Genomic DNA, 15511 nt, shown 5'->3' with positions numbered 1-15511 from the left:
CTCCTGTGACCTGTAGGACAAAAATATTTTGCTTATTAAATTTGTAATTGAAGTCTAAGTAAAAGAAGGAAGGGAGAGTAAGAGGAGTATAAAATAATACTTTGGATATTTGTTTAGGAGCTTCTCCTATGCACTAACCTTATGACTCACTATTACCATTTCTGGTTATTAACCCAAGAGAAATGAAAAGAACACCAATGGGTTCTTAAATAATGTTCATAACAGCTTTATTAATAGCCCTCAACTAGAAATCACCCAAATTTTCAACAATTGGAAATGAATACTAATTATGGTGTATCCATTAAATGTAACACCATTCCTTACTTGGTCTACAGTAAAAATCTCGTAATCATTTTCCCTGATTCCAATATTTCCTTATATTTTCCTTAGGCGCCAATCAGAGTAAAGTTTCCACATGTAAATGAAATGTGTCAATTCTCCAGTGAAAACTTTCCATTTTATTTTTGCTTCTCATCACACTGAAAATGCCACTGAAAATCTATAGTCATAATGCAGTGGTTGTAATTGATTTGGCTCTGGGATCACCAATCTGAATGTGTCCCCTACTCATCATTTATGGTTGATCAGGCATTGAAATGGAAACTAAGACATCAAATACATTTTCCTTATAGGTGCTAAAACAATAGTGATTAATCCAAGTTATTACTATTTTCGTGTTCACAAGCTATTATTTATTTACCTTATGATTCATTAGTTTTATTCATTTTGGAAATTTTTTAAAATGTAAATTTTAAAGATATTTTCAAATTCAATTTGCTATTTTAATAGAGCATAACTCTGTTGGTTTTCTATATCTGCTAAAACAAATTAACCAAATTTGGTGGGTCCAAACAACAGAAATTTATGCTTCAGAGTTCTTGAGGCCAGAAGTCCAAAATTAATTTCCCTTGGCCAAAATTAAGGTGTAGGCACTCCCTCCAGAGACTTTAGCAGATAATCTGATTTTTTCCTCTTATGAATTCTGGCTGCTGGTGGAATTCCTTTGCTTGTGGCTGTATCATCCCAGTCTTCAAGACCGGCACCTTCAACTCTCACTCTACTCTGTCTTCACAACCTCCTCCTCTGTGTTTTTCAGATCTTCAACTGTCTCTCTTTCATCAAGATATATATCATTGCATTTAGGGCCCACTCAGATAATCTAGAATAATCTCCTCACCTCAAGATCCTTAACTTAATCATACCTGCAAGACCTTTTTTTTCCAAATAAGGTGACATTCACGGGTTCCACAGATTAGTCTAAGAATGTCTTTGGCGGGGGGGTGGGGATTTTTTTAGTTGACCACAATAAATAAGAATTAATTTATCAAATATCTTAGTATTGACATCTGTAAATATATGTGGTGTGTACAGTAAAATATCCAGAAGATTGTTTTTTACTACCACAATAAACACAAACACTATTCTACAACTTTCAAATCATTGCCAACAAGGAGAAACATATTTATTTTTATTGACGTTTAGCATATATTTTTTATTCTGCTGAGTGGTCCATTAAATTCTTTTTATATATTTTTTATACACTGTACTTAGTTACTTAGAACCGCATTGTGTAAGGAAACAAATGAACGAAAAAGTACAATAAGAATTTAGATCTTGGGACCAAATAAAACAATTACCGTGAAGACGTGTTATACATAAAGTACTATGCAGATGCTATTTATTATTACATTTACCCCATAATAGCCACCTTGGACTTGTGATTAGATCACTCTAAATATGAATTTTTACATTACATTGCTATATAGCAAACCTCTGAAATGTAATGACTTATAACAATGTTTTATCTTCTCCCAATTTGGGGTTTGGCCTGGGCCTAGTTGGGTGGTTCTTCAGCTGGTCTCCTGTGGTCACTCATGAAACTACAATAACTAGGAGGCTCAACTTGGGCTGGATGGTAATGATGGCCTTACTTATAGTACTGGTGATTTTGCTACTGGCCAAATGTTTTCAGGGGACCAACCCAGGCATCTTCATATGGTGACCACATTCAAAAAGCAACAAGAAAAAAGGACATGTCCCACTGTACAGGCACTTTTCAACCCACAGCTCACATTATATATTTCAACTCCCAAATGGTGAAATCATATCACATGGTGTCGACCATAGTCAATGTCTGGGCATTGTATCTAGGGATGCAGACATCGTTGGGTGTCATTACTAATACAATTCTCCCAATTCATCCATTATAAAATTTTATGCAGAGTGAGTATAAGTACTTTTTATTATATGTCAGTGATCAAAGAGAATCATTTCTTGTTATTAAGGAAAAGATTTTAAGTCTTTCAAAATACCCAGCATACTAGTGTCTACAACTCCATAACTAAAACTTTATTACTTTGTGTTAAGCTAAACAGGTGCGTTACCTACCTCTCTAAAATTCAAAATGTCACTGAACAAAATAATGTTTTCAATAAAAAATATTTCCACTATAAAAGAGTTTCCCAGACAATCTTCTTGACACACAAGTAAAGAAACACACAACATAGGTGTATAAGACTAAAGAGTTGCAATGCTATCAGCTATCATGCTCTCTTCATACACTAACCAAGCAATTTCTTGTCTGAATATTCTTGTCGAAATCCACTGCTTTGTTTACTTTTTTTCCAACTTATTGAAATTTTGATTTAAGGACAAAGATCAGACAGTTGGCTCTTTTATTTATTCTTCTAAAATTTGATTTATTTTTTTATTACTAGATATAATGCTGAGATTGTAACAAAAAGAACAAACCTGACTCCATATTGGATCTATTCCTTTAGCTCCAACCTTTGTGCTCTGTTGCCTGTGCTTAGTCAAGCTGCAGCTGCACCTTTGTCTCGTCAATCAGTAAATAGCCTGAAATATACAAGATAGCCCTTTCTCAATGTTCTGCCTCTCGGGCTTGACATTTAAAGTATAATATTTTTCCTTAATATAGAGATAGAAAGTTGCAGCACAGAAAATAACTTTTGTCTTTTTGAAGGTTTATAGGAACATTGTGACCAGACATATGTGGACAATTGCAAGAACAAAGGACTATCATCCTCTCCAGGATCTGGCTGGCATAGAAATCAGTGAGACAACCAGTCACACACACACACCTCCCCGCCCCCATTAGTATAAAAGAAGCCTGAATTTTAACTCTGGTAGGATGGTTCATTGGAACATCAGTCCACCATCTTCTCAGTCTGCTAGCTTTCCAAATAAAGTCACCATTCCATGTCCCAACACTTCCGCTGTCAACTTATTGACCTGTCCTGAGGTGAGCAGTGCCAGCTTGGACTCAGTAACAAGACGCTACTATTCATATCATATTCTGAATGGAAGGCTCACAGAAACTATATGTAATAAGGTAAAAAAAAAATGTGCAGAGCTAAAATTTAACTGAAAGTAAAAACCCATTAATTGTACAATTATATAATTTATAAATAATAATTTTGTTGCATGAGGCTTACAATTTACTTTTTACAGAGTCTAAGAAGATGTACTATGCACAGGGGAAGACATACAATTGATCAATTCATCCTAAGATAAAGCATTGATAGGCATTCTCCCTCTCTGAAGTCTCCAAACTTAGGGAGTACCAGTTTTATATATTTATTTGACATGTATATATATTTGATTATATATTTATACATTTGATTTAATTTTCCAGAAATCAGGGAATGTGAATGTTTTGATAACCTTTATTTCTCCAGTGCATAGCATGATGTATAGCCAGAGTACATAATCCATAAATATTTGCTCTATGAATAAATGAATTCTGAATAATAAGAAAAATAAAGATGTCACCTAATTTGATAATATGTTGAAAAACTGTAAAAATTGAAAAAAATTATTAAATTGAAGCATTATTGCACTGCTATAGATTATTTTTAAATGATTGCTACAGATTATTTTAAATTATAGATTATTTTAAAATGAACTTGGCATCTGGTTAGATAAGCAAGCTTCTCGTTTTTTACAACTACTATGAAAAGCCAATTTGCTGATGCAGACTGTAACAATTTACTATGAATCCCAGAATAAAATTGTTTTTAAATATTCTAGTGACATGTATTAAGTAATCAAAAGACCAGACCCTGATAGTGGGGAAAAGGAAGAAGATTACATTAAAACATGTTTTAATGCCACATTTTCCCCTTTGTGGTAAGTTACAGAAGAAGCACTTGGATCTATATTAATTATGATGCTTTTTGTGGAGGTGTGAGTACTTCTAAAACTATAGGCAATATTTTTTTCAAAATTCCTTATAATCTATCTGTTCTGTTCATATAAACTCATATAAAAAGGAATATAAACATATACATTTCTCCCACATAGGTTTTTTACTGAGTGGTGCAAATTAGATACCCAATTAATAATATTTTTTGAAAGGATAAATGAATGACAACTAAAGTACCCAATAGAATATAATCAAGTATTATTATTGCTCAGAGTTATGAGAAAATCTTGGCAACTTGATAATAAGCAAAAGAAAACCAAAGATAAATAAATCAGTTTGTGTGAAGGAAAAGTATTATAAAAAGTATAGTAACCTGAAAATTATATTCTTTGGATCCTCATCTCTTAAATTCCAAAACATATTTAGAGCACAAATACTAGGCTCTGGCACAAGGCACTGTACAATTGACACTACTGAAAATTGCATAAATACTTCCTAAAAGATAAGAGACAAGGGAAGAAAAATGGGTGAGAATCTGTAAAACAAAGATCATTAATAGTTGCTCTATAAATAAATAAGCAACAAAGATATATTGTACAGCACAGGGAAATATAGCCATTATTTTGTAATAACTTTAAATGGACTATAATCTATAAAAAATATTGAATCACTATGTTGTAAACCTGAAACCAATGTAATATTGTAAATCAACTATACTTCAATAAAACAAAATAGTTACACTATAAAATTGGAAACTTGATTTTCTTCTGAGATATGTAGAGGAAAGTGTGGTGTGTGGCAGTGATTGGAAATGAACCTGGCAGATAATTTTAAAACAACTTCCATACGGAATGGAAAATGAAATAGTCTAGAGATAAGTCAAAGATTATCGAGCTTAGGTATGTCAAGGGGCGACAGAGAAACGATATGGAAAGAGCTTAACCATTGAAGTCAGTCTAACAAAATGTCCATATTTTCAGGGTTCTGAAATTATTAGCTTTGAGACAATGGGAAATTATATAACTACTCAGTGCCTCAGTTTTCACATTTGAAAAAAATTAAAGGTTCAAGTGTTATTACTAGGAAATTGATGAAAATGCATTTTCCTTTTGAGTGAACTTCAAGGTGAAACATGATGTGTGTGTTGCAATAAGAAAAAGGTTTACTTTTCCAATATTCTAATCTTCTTTAATATCTTTTACTTTTCTAATATTCTGATTTTCTTTAATGTTAGAATTCTTTTGAAAGAATGGTCCATTCAGAAGTCAGGCATCTTTGATATTGAAATGAACAGATATAAGAGCATATATATTTCTTTACACTTCTGTAGAAATACTTTTTTGCAAGGTATAAAATTGGAAGGTTTTGTAGTTATCATTGTTTTTTGTTGCTGCTATTTTTACTTGTTTGTACTTCTCTCCTCAGAACTGTCACTTAAGAGCAAAGTGACTGTAGGTGTGTTATTTAACCAGGTTGAGAATTTGTATTTGCATTGTGAAATGAGGGGTAATAATTTCACAGGGATTCTGCAGATGAAATGAAAGATAGGGAGCATAGCTGTGACTGAATCACATTATATTATCACTAAATGTTAATTTAAAGTTTCTTCCAGTATTAAAAATTATAAGCCTATATATCTGAAAATAAGAATAGTTCTAAACTCTAAATATATTTTCTTAATTCAAAAGCTGTACTATTGTTTCTATATAAGGTTTCCCTAACCTTGGTAAATTATTTGAATGTACGCAAGCTATCATTTCTAAGAGACCAAATGCTCTGCACCAAAATGTAACATCCTTATAATAACAAAAGATTTAAGTATATCTGTAATATGCTTTCTGAACATGATTTTATTTTACCTAGCTAGTTTACAGATGCCACAATAAACCTAGATTTTAAGGGTAATTATTTCACATTTCCCTTCACTTTTGTGTCTACAGTGGGAGCATTCATATGCTCAGCACCTGAAGTATTTTTATCATCTTATTTTGCATATGACCTTTTCACTGTTTCGAGAATTTAAGTGATGTTATAATAAATGCTTATTATAAACTATAATGAGGAAAGGCTGGAATTTTGCTCTGCTCATTCCTTGTGTCCATCAGTTTAATGACTTGGAAAAAAATTAGTTTTCTCACATGACCTTCCTAAATAGGAACGTGGCATGCTATATTGTAGTTGTAGTTGAACAAATGTGTATATAGCAGTTATAAAACATAAAATTCTACCTTCATTTAATAATGTTGTTGGATTTAAGAAATGATAGATCCAATATATATAATGTTTTGAGCGATATATATGTATGTAAGTATGCATACATACATCAAGCAATCATGTTTAAAAATTAATGTGGAAATAACACTAGAATGGAATGTTTAGCATATTTCTTTTTTTTTTGAGACTCTTCAATTAAATTTTATTCTAGTTTATTTCTGTTAAGTGAAAATTTGGCTCCCTATATTAACTACATTTTTATATGAAGAAAATTATGGCGTTAATATATAAGTACATATATTAGCATGGAATGAGGATTTTCTCATGTAGCACATTTTTTAAAACTTTAAAAAATAGATTGGAAACACTGAAGAGAGTAGAGGTAAGGTGATTTTTTTTTTAAACACTGTAACTCTGGACAAATACTTTTGAAAGTCACAGACTTGAGACACAGTCTTACTAAAACATTGAGATTTAATCAGAAGAGTATAGAACTTTCCCCCTTTTCAAACCTTCCCACTACACAGAAGGACTCCAGTATAATGTTCTAAAAACACCAATTAAAAGTCAGAAATTATCAGAGAAGATTAAGAACACACACAATGATATTTTGTATATATATGGAAAGAACTTTAAATCATAAAGATGCCATAGGTCAAAAAGTAAAGGGATAGATAAAAGTATCCATGCTAATAATAATCAAAAGAAAGCTAGAGTACCTATACTAGTTTCAGACAAAGCAGACTTCAGAACAGAGCAGAAGCAAGATTATTAGAGATAAAAAAGGGAATTTACCATGCAGAAAGAAGAAATCAACTCTCCAAGAAGATCTATAATCTTAAATAGGTATATAAGGCAAAAACTGATAGAAATTAAAGGAGAGATAGAAAAAGCCATTCTTTTTATAGGATACTTCAACATCTCTTGTCAGTAGCTGGTAGATAAAGGAGGAGAAATATCAGTAAAATATACATCCTCTGAATGACGCTATCAATCAACATTATCTAAGTAACATTTATAGAATACTCCATCAAAAGACAGTAGAATAAACATTTTTGAACAATTATCAAGATGGACCTTATTCTGTGCTATAAAATGCACCTTAATAAAATTTTAAAAATCACACAGAATGTTCTCAACTCACAACAGAATTAGAGTAGGAATCAGAAACAGAAATATAACCAAAAAAATCCTTAAATATTTAGAAATTAAGCAACACTTTTCTAAATAACACATGGATTTAAGGAGTTTACAAATAAATTAAAAATATATTTTGGACTAAATGAAAATGAAAATACAGCTCTTTAAATTTTGGGAGATGAAGTGAAACTAGTGTGTACAGGGAAATATAATATATGGCCTTAAGTGAATATATAATATTAGAAAAAACAGAGATCTAAAATAAATAACCTAAGGCTCTATCTTGGAGAACTGTGGAAAGAAGAAAAATTTAAGGTTAAAATAATTAAAATTAGAACAGAGATCAATAAAATTTGAAATAAGAATTAGAAAATTCAATAAAAACAAAGCCCAGTTCTTTGAAAAAAAAATCAATGAAATTGACAAAATTCCAACCAGCCTAACCAGGAAAAAACAGGTGAGAAGACACAAGTGAATAATATAAGAAATGAAAGAAGGGGGGGCATCACTATAGATCTACAGATCTCAAAATGATAATAATATTAACACTGTGAACAATTCTATGCCCACAAAGTTGATAACTTAGTTATAATGGATCAATTCCTTGAAGAAACAAACTCCCAAAACTCACATAATGAGAAATAAATAACTTGGATAACCCTGTATCCATTAAATAGATTCATAATTAATAAGCTTTCAACAAGAAATGTACCAGGCCCAAATTATATCACTGAGTGATTCTACCAAACAGTTAAGGAAGAAAAAATACCAATTGCACATAATATTTTCCAGAATATACAATGAGAAATGATAATACCACATTCATTTTATGAGATCAACATTACCTCAATATCAAAACCAGAAATCACTTTAAAATAAGGGAAAATAAAGACTACTATATTTTAAATGTAATTGCATTTGGTATGCTACAATTTATAGAGGATTTTTAAATTTTTCATTTCTTTCAATGACATTTCTGGTTTTGATATTAAGGTGATGTATGTATACTACAAACAAGTATGATTCATTCAAAGTCAAGACCATTTTACTATTGAAAATTAATCACTGTAATCCACCATTTCAATAGGCTGACAAAAAAAATAATTTGATTGTTATATTTAACATAGAAAATAATTGACAAAATTTAACAGCCATTCATAATTTTTAAAATCTCAGCAAATTAGAAATAAGAAGAAGCATTCACACTTGATTTTTAAATATCTATCTATCTATCTATCTATCTATCTATATATTATTTTTGGCTGTGCCTTGTGGCTTGTGGGATCTTAGCTCCCTGACCAGGGATTAAACCCATGCCCATGGCACTGAAAGCACAGAGTCCTAATCACTGGACCGCTAGGGAATTTCCTAAAACTATATATATCATATACTGATTAGGAACTCTATAACACCTCTAAATTTGGAAGCATGGCAAAGATGTCTGCTATAACTATCACTGTTTGACATTATAGTGAAATTCTTAGCTGGTACAATAAGAAAAGAAAAAGAAATAAAAGGGATATATTGACTGGAATGGAAATTTTTTTTAATTCTTTATTTGAATATGATATGAATGCTATGTATAAAAGTCATATTGTTTCCAAAAAAAATCCTGAAATAGTAAGCAAATATAGCAAGATGGCAGAATACAAATTCAATTTAAACAAAAGTCAGTGCTTTCCTATATATCAGCAATAATGATGAGAATTTAAAATTTTTAAAATACACACCAAAAAATATCTAGGTATAAATCCAATAAACCAAGTATAAGATCCATATGCAGAAAACTGTAAAAAATTAAGCAAGAAATCAAACAACATATAAATTAGACATAGTCTGTATTTATGGATTAGAAGACTCAATATTGTTAGGATATTAATACTTCTAATTTTATCTATAGATTCTATGCAATTACTATAAAAATCCCAACAAGCTACCTTATAGGTATAAACAAATGGGCTCTAAATTTCATATAGAAAAACAAAAACCTAGAATAGTCAACAAAACATTGAAGCACAAAGGTGGAGTACTCACATTCCCAGATTTCAAGACTTACATAAAGTGACAGTAATCAAAACAGCTTGATTTTGAAAAAGAATAGTCACAAAGATCAATGGAACTGAAGAGCGAGTCCATAAATCAACCCAAACACATATGTTCATCTAATTTATGACAAAGGTCCGAAGACAATTCAATAGAGAATGGATAGTTCTTTTAACAAAGTATGCTGGAAAAACTGAATGTCCATATGCAAAAATAACACACACAATATAGTTTTCATAAAAAATAACCCAAAATGGATTATGGGTCTAAACTTAAAATGCAGAATTATTAAATTTCTTTGGAAGAAATGGGAGACAATCTAACTGACTTTGGATTTGGTGATGACTTTGAAATACAATCAAAAAAACATGACCCATGAAATAAATAATATATTAATTAGACTTTATTAAAATTTAAAATGTCTGCTCTGTAAAAGATACTTAAGAGAATTAAAAGACAAGCTGGAGACTTGGAGAAAATATTAGCAAAGCATATATCTCATAAAAAATTAGCTCCAAAATACAAAAGATCTCTTAAAACCAAACAATAGGAAGATAAAAACAATGAAAACTATAGACATAGAGCTGAACGACACCTTAACAAAGAAGATATATAGATGGCATGACACATAAAGATATAAAAAGATGCTAAACATAATTTGTCACTAGGAAATGTAAATTTTTAAAAAATCGGTGAGATACCACTTCACACGTATCAAAATAGCTAAAATCTATACTAACAATACCAAAATTGGTGAGAATGAATAATAGTGAAGCTCTCATTCATTGCTGGTGGAAATGCCAAGTGGCTGTGCTATTTGTTATATGAACAGAAAACTTCTGTTCATATAAAAACCTGTACACAAATATTTATAGCAGCTTTACTCATAATTGCAAAAAAACTCGAAGCAACCAAAATGTCCCTCAGTATGTGAATAGATAAACAAACTGTGGTACATCCATACAATGGAATAGGGATAAAAAGAAATGGGTTATTCCACCACAGAAAGACATAAATGTGTCTTAAATTTGTACTGCTAGTGTGAAAAGACTATGTGCTGGATGATTTCATTTCTATGATAATCTGGAAAAGACACAATTATAAATAGAGTATACATATGAGTGGTTACCAGGAATCAGGGAGTATTTGAAGCACAAAGAATTTTTTTTTAAAGCAGTGAAACTATTTTATATGGGACTGTAATGGTGGATACACAACACCATGAATTTGTCAAAATCTATAGTAATTTACAGCACATATAAAAATTTTAAACATATATTTTAAAGAGGTTAGAGAGTCCAAGAGTTCAATAAAGAATGTGACAAAACAATCTGATTGTTAAACAAATGAATGAAACAATTTCACTGAGCTAAAAATGTTGCGACCTAAGTCTTTGGAAGTAAGTGGAGTCTCTAAGACTAAAGGTGATACAACTCCAAGTTGTTTTGAGTGAGAGTATGGATTAACAATCCTGATATACTATGCACATGTCCCAGAATTGAACAATTAAATAAATAAATAGGAAAAGTTGAGACGTAGGATTCTCAGTGTTGTAGTGAGAGGTTGCATATAAGTGAGACAGAAGGCGATATATTATGATCCATGTGGTAATGGATTAGAGTCTGAGATATCAGTATGAACTCACTTTTAGTTTAATACAGGTACATATGGCTACATATAGAGGCATATATATGTACATATATAGATGAGTGTGTGTATGCATGTACTCTAGTTGTTATACACATATATCTTCTCTTGTTCTGTCATTTGAGAGGATCCAGAAATACAAACACCTCAGTAGCAAGGAGCACACTTAATATCCAGATCTTTGTAATATTATTTTGCCAATAAAAGAAAGCAAGGCTTTTTGGTGGAATGCCTGATTTGAGAGAACCAGGGCAGGAAATATACAAGAGGAGCATGGAGCTTATAGTGGCAGAATGTAAGAAAGTGCTCAAGACATACAAACCAACCAACCAACAAACCAAAACACAAACTAGGCAGTAATGAGGATTTGTTAAGTAGCACAGGCACCAACTGAAATAGCTTTATAAATATAGTAGTGTTAGATTATGAACAAAAGTATTAAATCTCTATGCATCCCTACTCAAACAAACACATGATTGAATAAGTAAATGGAGAATAGACAAACTCTTAATATTTTATGAGAACTCCAAATATTTTATGTTGATACTTTGCCCTCAACAGGTGAGGCATAAAGCTGCACTCCTTAACTGTATGCTGTACAGAGTGACCTTCTTCCAAGGAGTACAGTTTGGGATTAGGGAAAAATAATAATTTAAAGTGAAGAAACTGCACAAATGACAGCCAGATGATCGACAGTAATAAGTCACTTCCTTAGGATGTTCCTTTGATATAATATGATGAGCTTGGCACTTTACTTCTGTGATCTTCCTCCCAAAACCCAATGTAACCAGTCTAATCATGAGACCAAAAAATCAGACAAATATCAGTTAAGGAATATTCTACAAATTACTTGACAAGTAATTCTCAAGATTGTAAAAGTTTTTTAAAACAAGCAAAGTCTGAGAAACTATCATAACCATGAAAAACCTAAGAAGACTTGATGACTAAATGTAATGTTCTAACAAGTATGGAATCCTGGAACAGAAAAAGTACATTAGGGAAAAATAAAGAAATCTGAACAAAGTGGACTTCAGTTAATAAAAAGATGTAAATATTGGTTCATTACTTTAACAAATGCACCAAACTAATATGATTTTGTGTGGTTGGGTGTGGAAAATACCAAAATTTTCTGTAGTGCCTTAGTCACTTTAAAAAATTAAGTTTATTTCAATAGTAAAATAGCAATGTATTTTGAGAGAGTATATGTGTATATATATATATATATATATATATATATATATATATATAGAGAGAGAGAGAGAGAGAGAGAGAGAGAGAGAGAGAGAGAAGAATAGAAGGAAAGTTCAGAGCCCAAGTAACAACACAAATACTGAACTCTGAAAGAGAAAGGTATAGACTTGGATCTAATGAATTTGAAGCTAAGAGATTGGCCAGGTATATGTGTTCAGAAAGTATAAATATATGCAAGTAAAACTTTCTCATCTTGCTTAAAGAGAAAATGTATAAATAGCGATTTAATGATTAATTGAATATCATGAAAAATCATGATTATAGCAAGAGATCTTCAAATCTCAATGGTATAAAAAAGAAATGAAAACAGATGGGAAGACTCCGTGGGATTATTTATGTAAGCTCTCTGAGGGGTATATGAAACATTAAAAGAAGAAAGAAAAAAATTAATGAACTAAAGAAAAGAAGAAAAGAAAAAGAAGAAGAAGAAGAAAGAAAGAAGAAAGAAAAAGAAGAAGAAAGAAGAAGAAGAAAGAAGAAAGAAAAGAAAGAAGAAGAAGAAAGAAGAAGAAGAAAGAAAAAAATCAATGAACTAAGAGGTGGAAGTAGAAACTGAAGGTGAGATATGAAAGTATGCTTAACTCTATAGAAATTGCAGAAAGGTAAAAGGAAGAATCATTGGGGCTTTTCAACTATAAAGTTACTAGTGAACTTCAAAGGAACACAATAGGAGCAGAGACCAGAATTCAGGTTTTTAAATGGTCGATTATAAGTGAGAGAGGTGAAAGTGCAGTATACTGTATCTCATGGGGTAAGGGCTGGATCAGGCATATCATAATTGTGTTAGGGCCCTGGTTTCATCACTTGCTAAATATGTCTAAGTAAACAGGTTACTTCAAATGTCTAAGCCTAGTTTACTCATGTATGAAATACAGATAATAATAATAATGTAACTCATCAAATTATTGTTAGCATTAAATGTTTGCAGCCTATTTTTTGCAAAGTATATGCTCAGTGATGAGTAGCTCTTTTATTACTGTTGTCACATTTTTTTAAATGTTGACAGAGCAGAAGAGGAGAATGTCTCAGGTAATATTTGGTGACAACATATTGGAAATTTCAATCATGGCAAATACCATATTCAGTGGATGATGGATTGAGGGAGACATAAGTAAACTGAACTTAGAAATTGGAGATTTAAGTGATAATAAGGGCTAAAGTATATTTGTACCCATGGAAAGTTAAAAAGAAGGGGAAATAGACATAATTGGATTGAAAATTCAGGCAAGTTAAGCTCAGGATAATATATATACATCATTAATGTGAATGTTTAAAAGAAAGTGCAACTGATATAGTTTCAAATACATTGATTCTTGGTAATATGGAGATCAGTATTTTCAGTTGTATAATCAAGTTTTTATTTGTCTTGTAGGCAACTGTTGTGTCTTAAAATCTTGCTTACTGGGTAAGATATTGATATCAGAATCAATGATGTTTAGATTTTTTTCTCTTTTAAGGAAGTACCATATTATGTTGTAGTATGACCCGGAATTCCCAGGAGCTTGTGTTAATTACACTCGTTGTTGCAATGTAATATATAACAGTGTAGAAGTTGGAAAAATTATGGGAAGAACCCAGAAAGGAAGTTGAAAAACAAATGTACTTAAACTCTTCACAATTGAAGAGCTTTGCCATCTATTAGTTTATGATTTATTGGTTGTGCACAAGTTGTTTGGACACTCTACCTTCTATTTATTCATCTTAAAGTGGGGACAATTAAAAACAAAAAAATAAATTCCTAATAAAGTTTAACTCCTTTTTGAAAAATTTAGTGACGGACTGATAGCTATGAAAATCCATTACACTAAGAAATATACAGGACTTGAATAAAAGAATTAAGTGGCAATCCAAAACTTGCTGCAAATTGGAATTATCAAACATTTAATTGCATATGTATGTGTGCATATGTGTGTATACTCTTTTGTAACAATGGATGTAAGAGAAGTGATCAGATTCTTGGAAAAATAATTCCAAGTGGTAATGGTGTACTTAGCTGAACTATATACATCAGATGAGGAGACAAGAGAACTTTTCAAACATGGAGACATTTACAAAATTATCTCTCTCCGGGCTTCCCTGGTGGCGCAGTGGTTGAGAGTCCGCCGCCGATCCAGGGGACACGTGTTCATGCCCCGGTCCGGGAAGATACCACATGCCGCAGAGCGGCTGGGCCCGTGAGCCATGGCTGCTGACCCTGCGCGTCCGTAGCCTGTGCTCCGCAACGGGAGAGGCCACAACAGTGAGAGGCCCACGTACTGCAAAAAAAAAAAAAAAAAAAAAAAAAATCTCCCTCCCACTCTTCTCTTAGGAAGTAAACTGATGTTTTTACTGACATTTTATTAATTCTTTTCAGACCTCGCTATATTTTGGGACTCACTTCAAATATAGTAACTGCATATTTACATCTGCTTTTAGGAATTCCTGTTTTAATACAACAGGTACTGAAACTTTTTCCAAGGACTTCTAAAATGTCCTCCTCCTAAAGATAAGGAAGTTTCTAACGTTTTCTTCATATCACTTGCTTTTCCTCTTTGGCTCAAGATTAGAGCTCTATTTTTAACATTTCTTTCTCTCTTTTCCTATGCACTTCTCTACCATTCCATCTTGATGAAGAATTTTAACAGTTTTTACTTAAGAAGTATTTGTCTGGCTCTCCTGATGTGGAATGTGGTGTGTCAATGTGTAATCAATCATGTCCATACTTCAAAGAATTTTGTGATTTATATTTTGTTTTAAAGATCTCTATGATTCTCATAATTTTATGTAATCAATATGTAAATGAATTAATGGACTTCATGTAAATGTAACTAGAACTTCAGAGTCAAGAAATTTCAGAGGAAACTTAGATAACACCAAGAGCAACAGATTCATTTTACCCAAGAGAATAGATGACAGGAAGGTTAACGTGCTTCCTCCATACGACGTTTCCAGTTAGTGATAGAATTTGGTATAAAAGCAATTTTAGATTATTTCTAGTGTATCACACCACTAGTTCACTCTTTTGTGTTGATCTAATACTTCTTTGAACACAAAAGTTACATTTTTAAAAAA

Source organism: Leucopleurus acutus, assembly GCF_964270905.1.
Source record: "Leucopleurus acutus genome assembly, chromosome: 3".
NCBI classification, from domain to species: Eukaryota; Metazoa; Chordata; class Mammalia; order Artiodactyla; family Delphinidae; genus Leucopleurus; species Leucopleurus acutus.
The sequence above is the reverse complement of the archived record's forward strand: the minus strand, read 5'-3'. Positions refer to the sequence as shown.